The sequence below is a fragment of the Danio rerio genome, chromosome 4, assembly GCF_049306965.1.
Source record: "Danio rerio strain Tuebingen ecotype United States chromosome 4, GRCz12tu, whole genome shotgun sequence".
In the NCBI taxonomy this organism is placed as follows: domain Eukaryota; kingdom Metazoa; phylum Chordata; class Actinopteri; order Cypriniformes; family Danionidae; genus Danio; species Danio rerio.
In genome coordinates, this window is record NC_133179.1 from 47,505,113 (window position 1) to 47,517,290 (window position 12,178).

Genomic DNA, 12,178 nt, shown 5'->3' on the forward strand with positions numbered 1-12,178 from the left:
CTTCTCTTCTCAGTCTACACATCATCTATAGGACCAGTCATCCAGAGACATGGATTCTCCTACCACTGCTATGCTGATGATACCCAGCTATACCTCTCTTTTCATCCTGATGATACCTCGGTTCCAGCTCGCATCTCAGCCTGCCTGTTGGATATTTCACACTGGATGAAAGATCATCATCTTCAGCTGAACCTCGCAAAAACGGAAATTCTTGTAGTTTCTGCTAACCCGACTCTACACCATAATTTTTCAATCCAGATGGATGGGGCAACCATTACTGCATCCAAAATGGTGAAAAGCCTTGGAGTAACGATTGATGACCAACTAAACTTCTCTGAACACATTTCTAGAACTGCTCGATCGTGCAGATTCGCACTCTATAACATCAGAAAGATCCGACCCTTCTTTTCTGAACATGCAGCTCAACTCCTTGTTCAAGCTCTTGTTCTCTCCAAACTGGATTACTGCAACTCTCTACTAGCTGGGCTTCCAGCTAACTCTATCAAGCCTCTTCAACTGCTCCAGAATGCAGCAGCACGAGTGGTCTTCAATGAACCGAAACGAGCACATGTCACTGCGCTGCTAGTCCGTTTGCACTGGCTGCCAGTTGCTGCTCGCATCAAATTCAAAGCTCTGATGTTTGCCTACAAAGTGACTTCTGGCCTTGCTCCTTCTTATCTGCTCTCACTTCTGCAGATCTATGTGCCCTCCAGAAACTTGCGTTCTGTGAACGAACGCCGCCTCGTGGTTCCATCCCAAAGAGGGAAGAAATCACTTTCGCGAATGCTCACGTTCAATCTGCCCAGTTGGTGGAATGAACTCCCTAACTGCATAAGAACAGCAGAGTCACTCGCTACTTTCAGGAAACGACTAAAAATTCAACTATTTAGTCTCCACTTCACTTCCTAATCTGCAATTGCCTCTCTGAATATCACACTAACTGTACCCACAAAAAAAAAAATACTAATACTAATACTACTAATACTTCCCTTCTTAGACTTTACAGACCTGAAACTTGCCTACAGCACTTATTCATTGTTGCTCTTATTTGTGTAAATTGCTTCCTTGTCCTCATTTGTAAGTCGCTTTGGATAAAAGCGTCTGCTAAATGACTAAATGTAAATGTAAATATATATTTTAATGTTTTAAATGTGTATTAACTGTGAAAACTGACCATTAATAAGATGCTGAAATGATTTCTATCATATATCTTTAACCCTTAAAGACCGAGACAGCCGCCCGCGGCTAAAAATAAGTATTGCTCTTAAATGTTTAATAACTTTTGATCCGCTGATCCGATCCATACAATTCAAAGATTGGCATAAAGAAGAGAATCTCAGCTTTCCATCGCTGTATCACATAACATTCACGGACTTTCAGAGGCTCCGGAATCAGTGTGGTTACGTCATCAAATTTTGACAACGCTGATTTGACAAAGGAACGCTCGTCACTTGTCTCTCCGGACAAACCAGACATGATATATGGATGCATTGTCCCTCCTCCATGCCCAGATTGGTTCAAACTCGCTCTATCTCAACCAATAAGCATAGGTTTCGCTTTGTGAACCAACAATCAGCTATTTGAACAACACGGAATGAGAGATAGGCTGCACATTTACGCGCGGCTAAATAAAACGCTAAAAAAAGGTTTTGCATGAAATAATTCTCATACTAAGTACTTTTGCATGCACAACAGCACAAACACATGACAAAACAGTGACACAGCAAAGACGAAGTGCTGCTCTTGTTGTTTTCAAAGGACGCAAATAAAGGTGCAGCTGTTTATCTGCATTGCACGCGAACCATATACATATCCGCAGACAACCATATCCATGCTGGCACATAAAACCTAAGGATGGTCCATATTGAATCTAGTTTAGTTATGTAACTATTTATAGTATAGTAAATATTTATATCTATTTTTACTGAGGATTTGCACCATGTTTATTTGGACTTTGACGCATTATTTATTATTTTCTTATTTTATATTTGTTTATTATAAGTGGTGTTGTTTATGGTAACTAAAAATATATTATTTGGAAAAAAAGTCAAATTTGCTTCAGTGTTCTGTTATTTTGTAACATTTTTTTTCTGTTTAGTTCATTCCCAGAACTTTTGGGCAAATACATTGTCAGTAAATAAATGCATTTTTTTCCCCCCATTGAAAAACGCCTTGAAATAACATTGAAATAAATTGCTATAACTTGCTCAGGGAATGGTGGATGTAGACAAAATTTATTGTGGAAGTATAAAACATCATAATATGTATTTCTAAAGAAAGAAAAACAAACTTCATAAGGTTTTGTTTATAATAACTAGAAAATGCCACTTTTTAAAAAAATCGTTTCTGGAAAATTCTGTAATATTTTCTGTCTGTTCATATGTTTTTGGACCAAAAAAAGTTTTAGACTGGACCTTTAAATGATACAGATTGAAACTTCAGGTTCTCCTGTTTAAAATAATATATGACACTTGAGTCTGACTGCTAAAATAAAAATAAAACTGCTTTAAAAAAATAATAATAATATAGGCCCATTAGGTGCCCTCAAAATACCTCTAGGTCTTTAAGGGTTAATGAAGGATTGAGAGAAAAAAAAACAAGATTTGTATCTGTGAGTGAAATCTGCACACGAGTGCCCCCTGTTTTCCTGGCTTTTCGCTTTGATTTTGAATGGTTTTCTTGGTGAGTTCGTGTTTTTTTAAATTGTTTTCATTATAACATGATTTAAACTAGTGTCAAAAATGTGTTTCATTAATTAACCATTTGTTTGGTCTAGTAAAAACACAGTATTATACACAGTATTATACAAGTGATTGTGTAAAGTTTAAGTGAGAGAGTTTAAGTAAAATGCTGTCATTTGTAAAAAGAAAATGCCAAATAGGAGAAAGAAATAGGAAAAACACAGAAATTCAGCAGAGAGAAGCATATACATGGTCATTTATTGTTGCTGTTTATTTACAAATGTGTTAAGCTGAGATAATGCATACACTGTAAAATGCTAATGGTTTTTTTCTCCCCTTTGTTTGTTTGCTTGTGCATCTTCTTCTGGTTTTTCATTGGTGAGATGTTCTATTAAAGTCAGTTGCTGAATGTGATCTGCTCTGCATTCAAATTAATTGAAGTGTGAACTTTGGTAACGCTTTCTTTTACAACCCGCAAAGTACCGCGTAAGTACAGTGAAATTACAGTGTACATTTCTGTACGTACTGTGTAAGTATAATGAACGTATGTGTAGGTATGAGGGAACAAACCGTAATGCTTGGGTAAAAAGGGGGTAACAACCAGATGTTCATCACGAAAATGACCGCGTAAGTACAGTGAAATAACGGTGTACTTTTCTGTACCTATAGTGTAAGTATAAATAACGTTTACGTAAGTATAAGGGAACAAACTGTAATGCTCGGGTAATAAGGGGATAACAACCAGATATTTAGCATAAAAGGTACCGCGTAAGTACAGTGAAATAACGTTGTACTTTTCTTTAAATTGCAAAAGAACAAACCATAATGTTTGCGTAAAAGGGGAGTAACAATAAGATATCCATCACGCAAAGAAGTATATTAAGTTTACGATGTACATTTCTTCAAGTATTGTATACATATAAAGAATTATGCAAGGATGGTGACAACCTATTGCTATCTGCAAATGTACTGTATATGCACCTGCGTGAGTACATTAGTACTCTTATTCAGTGCTTGGGTTTTATATGGGGTGTTTAATGAATAAAAGGTTTACAACCTGTGAAATTATGAACCCTTATTGTATACTGTATGTATTTTAAATCTGCAATTCAATATAAAATATATTTCCATACAATACTTACCTTATGTTTACTCGTCGATCTCACCAAAGCCATCAATGTCTCCATAACTCACTATCAACAAATAACTTTGCATGACATAGGCCTACCGTCAGGGTTCAATGCAGATTAAAACAGGCTTGCATCTTTACTGCTGTTGCACAGGGGGGCTAACTGTTGCATTTCAGTAAATGTATAGCTGATGCTTTATAGAAAAATCTAGTAATTTGGTCTTCAATCAATAAAAACTGCTGCTGTAGTTTACTCTGTTCTTAGTGTTCAAGTATACACTAGTGTGTTAAAGTTCAGCTTCTTCCCTCTTTGTTCCCTGTAGTTAAAGGGTAAATACAGTATTTGTTCCCTCCTTGTTCCCTGTACTTACAGGGTAAATACCACATTTGAGGGTTGTAAATTAAAGTGAAGCTTTGTTCCTCCCTTGTTACCTGTACTTACAGGGTAAATACCACATTTGAGGGTTGTAAATTAAAGTGAAGCTTTGTTCCTCTCTTGTTACCTCCTTGTTCCCTGTACTTACAGGGTAAATACCACATTTGAGGGTTGTAAATTAAAGTGAAGCTTTGTTCCTCTCTTGTTTCCTTCTTGTTACCTGTACTTACAGGGTAAATACCACATTTGAGGGTTGTAAATTAAAGTGAAGCTTTGTTCCTCTCTTGTTACCTGTAGTTAAAGGGTAAATACAACATTTGTTCCCCCCTTGTTCCCTTTAGTTTACAATGTAAAATCTTAAAGGCAGTGAAATAAATATACAAACACACAATATATTTCTTCTTTACTTTGTAACCTTTATTTTAATAAATAAGCATTTTAAAAGACTTCATATTAATCAAACATTGTCTTGTCTATCATTGCCTATACTCATTCATTTTCTCTTCGGCTTTGTCCTTTTGTTAATCTGGGGTCGCCACAGTGGAATAAACCACCATCTTATCCAGCATATGTTTTACGCAGTGGATGCCCTTCCAGCTGCAACCCATCTCTGGGAAACATCCATACACACTCACTCACACGCATTCACTACGGACAATTTAGTCTACCCAATTCACCTGTACCGCATGTCTTTGGACTGTGAGGGAAACCGGAGCACCCGGAGGAAACCCACGCGAACGCAGGGAGAACTCCATGCGGAAACCTTCTTGATGTGAGGAAACAGCACTACCTACTGTGCCACCGTGTTGCCACCCAGCTGCAACCCATCTCTGGGAAACATCCATACATACTCATTCACACACATACACTACGGACAATTTTACCTTACCCAATGTCACCACATATTTTTGGACTTGTGGGAGCACCCGGAGGAAACCCACGCTAACATGGGGAGAACATGCAAACTCCACACAGAAATGCCAACTGACCCAGCCGAGGCTCGAACCAGCGACCTTCTTGCTGTGAGGCGATTGTGCTACCCACTGCGCCTGCCTATACTCAAACAGCAAAATAACACATTATTTCCTTCCCCCTTTTTTTCTGGCATCTCTTGCTTGGCTTCCTCTTCTGCTCTTCTCAGCTTCCACTGAGGACTCTGATGGTGAGTGGCTGATGAAATCCCATGGGTCTTGCTGCTCTGCATTTATATAAAATATATAAACAGACAGAAAGGCTTTTAGTAAGCTATAGACATGTTTATTTTCCTGTTTAATGTGTGTGTAGTGGTTGTCCAACAATTTCACACACTAAACATTTACAGATACCATACAGACACTATACATTACTATCAAACAAAAGTACTATCATCAGATCATATGGGAGATTGTGATCATTTATAGTGATAATAATTAAAGCGCAGAGGGGAAAAGGCTTAAATATATGTGCAGGCAGTATAGACTTTGAAGTAAAGATTATTTGCAGTTCAGTGTACATATTTAAATTCTGTGTCATTCATTAAATGGTAAGTAAATGTAACGTTTGGGTTAACTACCCCTAAGGTTAGTTTTTGATTAAAGTACATGTCTTAACCCATCATTAGTCCTAAATAAAGTGAAAGATAACATAATATGGTTGATGTACTGTTATGGTCCCTTTTTACATTTCAGCACAGTGAATGGGAAAGTACAACACATTTTTTTACAATCTTCTTTGCTCAAATAAAATGAAAACTTTACGATGGTGTTGTCTCGACAATTAGAAAAATAAAAATATAGTGTGAAACTGATAACGCCAGCAAGAAGAGAGAATAACTTCTAATTTACTCATGACCATAGACACTGTTTGAAACACCTCGCACATGTAATCATATTATATAATGCATACGTAGATACAAATAAATGTTATTTTATAAAAAAAATCATATAAAAAACTCAAGGATTTTAGATCCTGATGATCGTTAAACGCGTCATAACAGTGTTGTGAAAAGGGTGTAATTGTTAAAAATAGGTACAAACATCAGATATAAACAAAAACCTAAACAAACACTTCTATGTACATAACGTCATAAAAATACTTGTTTTATTTACCTCGCGCTGCCGTCCTTGTACTGCCGTGAACAGGAAATTCTGGGAATGGAGGACGGAGAGTTGAATCGATTCGTCTTCAACAAACCGATCAGTGTGACATCAAAACATCGCGAGAACAACAGACAGCTCCGTGTGCATTTGAATCCATCTCGCGATATTGTATCACTTCAGGTACGCGCCTACTGATTCGTTGATTCAAACGAGTTGTGAATCAAGAAGCCTCTAAAGATCCGAATCAAACTGCAGCAGCACGCCACGAGGTTTTGCTCAGACTTTTGGGACGTTTGGAATTGCTCCGTTTGGAATTGCTCCGTCACCATGTAACACATGTGAGTAAATAGTTGTCAGTAAATAAGGCTATTGTTATGATTAGAAATTGTGCATTAACCAGATTATTTTTTTTTTGTTTCATTTGTTTTTAGCGTAACATTAACGTTAGTTCATGGCCGAATCTAAACGGCCAGCAGGGAATATTTACCAATGTTTACTGTCGTTTACTTTGCACATCTTAGAAATGTTGCCAAAGTTCCTATGGATTTAGTTTCTTCATGTCATTCCAGAAAGACTGGATGATGAGCAGGTCAGATCTCTGTGGCTGTTGTCATACTGACTGTGCAGACGATTTTCTCCCTTTATACGTTAATTACAGCAAAGTTGATGACAAAATTAATGTTTGGAAATGTAAATTGATATTTTCTGTAGCATGCCAGTTTGATATATCAATACCCCCCCCCCCCCCACCCAATTACTAGTAACGTTTGCCTAGGACTTTAGCACAGTAGCCTACTATTTAAGCCTTTTCCCCTCTGCGCTTTAATTATTATCACTATAAATGATCACAATCTCCCATATGATCTGATGATAGTACTTTTGTTTGATAGTAATGTATAGTGTCTGTATGATATCTGTAAATGTTTAGTGTGTGAAATTGTTGGACAACCACTACACACACATTAAACAGGAAAATAAACATGTCTATAGCTTACTAAAAGCCTTTCTGTCTGTTCATATATTTTATATAAATGCAGAGCAGCAAGACCCATGGGATTTCATCAGCCACACACCATCAGAGTCCTCAGTGGAAGCTGAGAAGAGCAGAAGAGGAAGCCAAGCAAGAGATGCCAGAAAAAAAGGGGGAAGGAAATAATGTGTTATTTTGCTGTTTGAGTATAGACAGGTGCAGTGGGTAGCACAATCGCCTCACAGCAAGAAGGTCGCTGGTTCGAGCCTCGGCTGGGTCAGTTGGCATTTCTGTGTGGAGTTTGCATGTTCTCCCCATGTTAGCGTGGGTTTCATCCGGGTGCTCCCACAAGTCCAATAATATGTGGTGACATTGGGTAAGCTAAAATTGTCCGTAGTGTATGTGTGTAAATGAGTGTGTATGGATGTTTCCCAGTAATGGGTTGCAGCTGGGTGGCAACACAGTAGCACAGTAGGTAGTGCTGTTTCCTCACAGCAAGAAGGTTGTTGGTTTGAGTCCCGGCTGGGTCAGTTGGCGTTTCTGCGTGGAGTTCTTCCTGCGTTCGCGTGGGTTTCCTCCGGGTGCTCCGGTTTCTCTCACAGTCCAAAGACATACGGTACAGGTGAATTGGGTAGACTAAATTGTCCTTAGTGTATGCGTGTGAATGGGTGTGTATGGATGTTTCCCAGAGATGGGTTGCAGCTGGAAGGGCATCCACTGCGTAAAACATATGCTGGATAAGTTGGTGGTTCATTCCACTGTGGCGACCCCAGATTAACAAAAGGACAAAGCCGAAGAGAAAATGAATGAGTATAGGCAATGATAGACAAGACAATGTTTGATTAAGATGAAGTGTTTTAAAATGCTTATTTATTAAAATAAAGGTTACAAAGTAAAGAAGAAATATATTGTGTGTTTGTATATTTATTTTACTGCCTTCAAGATTTTACATTGTAAACTAAAGGGAACAAAGAGGGAACAAATGTTGTATTTACCCTTTAACTACAGGTAACAAGGGAGGAACAATGCTTCACTTTAATTTACAACCCTCAAATGTGGTATTTACCCTGTAAATACAGGTAACAAGGGAGGAACAGTGCTTCACTTTAATTTACAACCCTCAAATGTGGTATTTACCCTGTAAGTACAGGTAACAAGGGAGGAACAGTGCTTCACTTTAATTTACAACCCTCAAATGTGGTATTTACCCTGTAAGTACAGGGAACAAGGAGGGAACAAATACTGTATTCACCCTTTAACTACAGGGAACAAAGAGGGAAGAAGCTGAACTTTAACACACTAGTGTATACTTGAACACTAAGAACAGAGTAAACTACAGCAACAGTTTTTATTGATTGAAGACCAAATTACTAGATTTTTCTATAAAACGTCAGCTATACATTTACTGAAATGCAACAGTTAGCCCCCCTGTGCAAACAGCAGTAAAGATGCGATCCTGTTTTAATCTACATTGAATCCTGACGGTAGGCCTATGTCATGCAAAGTTATTTGTTGATAGTGAGTTATGGAGACATTGATGGCTTTGCTGAGATCGACGAGTAAACATAAGGTAAGTAGTGTATGGAAATATATTTTATATTGAATTGCAGATTTAAAATACATACAGTATACAATAAGGGTTCATAATTTCACAGGCTGTAAACCTTTTATTCATTAAACATAAAACCCAAGCACTGAATAAGAGTACTAATGTACTCACGCAGGTGCATGTACAGTACATTTGCAGATAGCAATAGGTTGTCACCATCCTTGCATAATTCTTCATATGTACACAATACTTGAAGAAAAGTACATTGTAAACGTAATATACTTACGCGGTTCTTTGCGTGATGAATATCTTATTGTTACTCCCCAATTACGCAAACATTATGGTTTGTTCTTTTGCAATTTAAAGAAAAGTACACTGTTATTTCACTGTACTTACGCGGTACTTTTCATGCTGAATATCTGGTTGTTACCCCCTTATTACCCAAACATTACAGTTTGTTCCCTTATACCTAAGTAAACGTTATTTATACTTACACTATACGTACAGAAAAGTACACAGTTATTTCACTGTACTTCCGCGGTAATTTTCGTGATGAACATCTGGTTGTTACCCCCTTTTTACCCAAGCATTACGGTTTGTTCCCTTATACCTACACATACGTTCATTATACTTACACAGTACGTACAGAAAAGTACACTGTAATTTCACTGTACTTACGCGGTACTTTGCGGGTTGTAAAAGAAAGCGTTACCTAAATGAGTACACCTCATACAAATCTCTCTGCTATATTATTATTATTTTCTATAGGATGCTGTTCAATAATATTCAATAAGTGTGTTTATATGATAGATTAGTCAGTACCAAAGGCAAAACTGAACTAACTGAACAAAATAACTGAAGATCACAGTGAAGAGAAACAGCACACACAAATGAATAATGTTTAACCAGAGGAAAAATCAAGAAAACCATTAAACAGCATTACATTCAGTTCAAATGTTGTAGTTTGTCATTTATTTATTGTTTGCAACACATAATTTGAATGTACATGTGTTATCTCTCTATTTATGAAGGTGTTTTCAAACTCTTATTTTAATCAATATATCTGTTTGTCTACACTTACTATTACAGTACAGATGTTAAATACTATTTTTGTTTGGTCATTTCTAAAAATTCAGGATAAATATCAATAAAAATATGAATAATTTTTCTCAGAAACTGGAAGATGGGTTTGTCGTGTCTTGGTTGTGAGAAATTATTGATTATTATCAGTAAAATCAAACTTAGCAGCTCTTATTTATTTATTTGTTCTTTTTATTATATGTTTAAAGGGAAATAACATTAGGGAATACATAGTTATACACAAATCATTATAAAAGGGAATGTTAAATTAAATACAGATAACTTAATCATCTGAATAGATCTTTACAGTAACTCTGTATTGAAATCAGGGAATGATTAAAACCTTTAGATCGGTGTAAAAGAGTTGACAGATTCAGGATCAGTTAGCACATTGTGTTTAGTGAATGTGATGTTTTCCAAACAGTGTAAGAGTTTTAGTTCACAATCCATAAACAAGATTATCTCAATCAGTTATAATGATCAATTTACAGAACACTGAAATATAATAATGAGATCATGAGGAACCAGAATAGTTTAGTGCAATCACAACTGAAACAGTCATTTAATAATAATGTCTGACTCATTTTACTAATCTAACACATAAATCATTACATGGTTAATATATATCTGTAATATTTTAACATGGCTTTCCTTCACTTTATTAAGAGGTGGTTTCCTGGACCAAGATTAAGCGTAGTCCTAGACTGAAATGGCCATTTAGATCAGACTAACAGAAATGTGCTTTCTCTGTCACGGTTTTAAAAAGTCTAAGACTCAGTCTAGTCCAGAACTGAATAGGCTGATTTCCTGCAGGAACACTAGAGCAACTTCAGGACTAAACTGAGGCTTAAATTAAATCCATCAGGAGGCAGGTTTAACTTCAGATTCATTTCATTTGGAGGACACATGGATTACCTGGACTCTGTCAATGATGATCAGCGCTTTACACCAGCCAGGCAAGTTCTTGCAGACAGAAGTGACCCAGTGCAAGGTTTTGATGAATTAAGGGTTCGAGATGCATAAAGTAAACCATTTGTGAATTAACAGTACATCACGTAAACCACCCTGATGCTGGAACCCAGGCTAACTACAAGGTACTGTTCAATGAATATGGAAATGCCCCAGGAGTCATCGGTTGCATAGAGGGAACCCATATTCCCTTTAAGCGTCCCTCTACTCCAGATGCAGAGGAATACAGGAACCAAAAGAACTGGGTTTCCATCAATGTTCAAGGTGTATGAACTCCCCAAGTCAGAGTTTTCAAACATTGCTGCACGGTGGAAAGGTGCAACTCATGATCCTCCTCAGCTCATCTCTGTATACTCAGTTTGACAGAAGAGATCATAATGGAGTTTTGCTTGGTGACAGTGGGCATGCTCAAAAGGATTTCAGCTACAACCAGGCTCATATGCGCACAAGGGCTTTAGTCCAGCGCATGTTTGGTGTTTGGAAGAGTCGTTTTCAGTGCCTTAGGAAAACACTCAGATTCAAAGCAAGTAGATACTGCACTGCTGCAGAGACTGGGATCTTCTGCTGATGGTCCAGTCTCTGAGGTGGCAGTAGAGTCTGAATCAAATACATTGACTCTGGCTGAAATTGTTGCAGGGCCTTCTGTTGTACCTGCTTCAGTTAATTCTGAGATAGATTACATGAATGGTCACATTGTTACAACAGTATTGACAGAAAATATAGCAGTCACTGGAAAAAGCAACGAGGCTGGAAATGAAGCGGAAATGCAAACTGAGACATTTTTCAAAGCTCCAATAAAAAGGAGAAAAGGCAGAGGTAAGACGACAATACCACAGGCCAAAGAAGACAAGAGCGAGACTGAAAGTGCAGTTTCAGACATTGACAGCGATTCTTCAGACTCCAATGATTCAGGCTGCTCTTTTCTTCATCACTAAATGAGGATGAAGAGCAGCCAGTGGTGTACAACACTGAACAACTAACTCAGCTTTCAAGAAAAACAAAGGGACTGTGAGGTGTTGAAGCTGAAGACTATTGTCCAGATCCATCTGCTCTTATAAGAGATGTAAAAAGGTGCATGAAGGAAGGAGCTTTCTGTGATCAGGAAGTGTACCGTCTTAGAAAATCCATGAGAAAAATGAGAAAACAAATGCGTGAAGATGAAGAACAGGACATGGTGTGATAGCTTCTTCTGTTTTTGACTGTTTCTATCATTTATGAGAGACATTAAGATTGGAGCTCTACACTTGAATGCTGCTAGAAACAGTCAGAAGAGAATGTGTCTGTCTGAGTTTATAAAGATAAAAGTCTCAGAGTCTCAGAGTGCTTTATTTAATAAAATAGACTGG

At 37.4% G+C, this 12,178-nt stretch overlaps 2 protein-coding genes and 1 long non-coding RNA gene across 3 annotated transcripts in view; 1 reads left to right on the forward strand and 2 right to left on the reverse strand.

The window, feature by feature from the left end:
* The window catches only part of LOC108183924 (uncharacterized), a 667,181-nt gene that overhangs the window by 580,275 nt on the left and 74,728 nt on the right, over window positions 1-12,178 (reverse strand). The window lies entirely within an intron of this gene.
* Window positions 1-12,178, reverse strand: part of LOC101887036 (uncharacterized) — a 491,406-nt gene that overhangs the window by 98,013 nt on the left and 381,215 nt on the right. The gene's annotated exons all lie outside the window — the stretch shown is intronic.
* On the forward strand, window positions 6,171-8,138 carry LOC141381769 (uncharacterized). The gene is made up of 2 exons (XR_012402423.1): window positions 6,171-6,602; window positions 7,302-8,138. It is a non-coding gene; the product is annotated as an uncharacterized lncRNA (long non-coding RNA).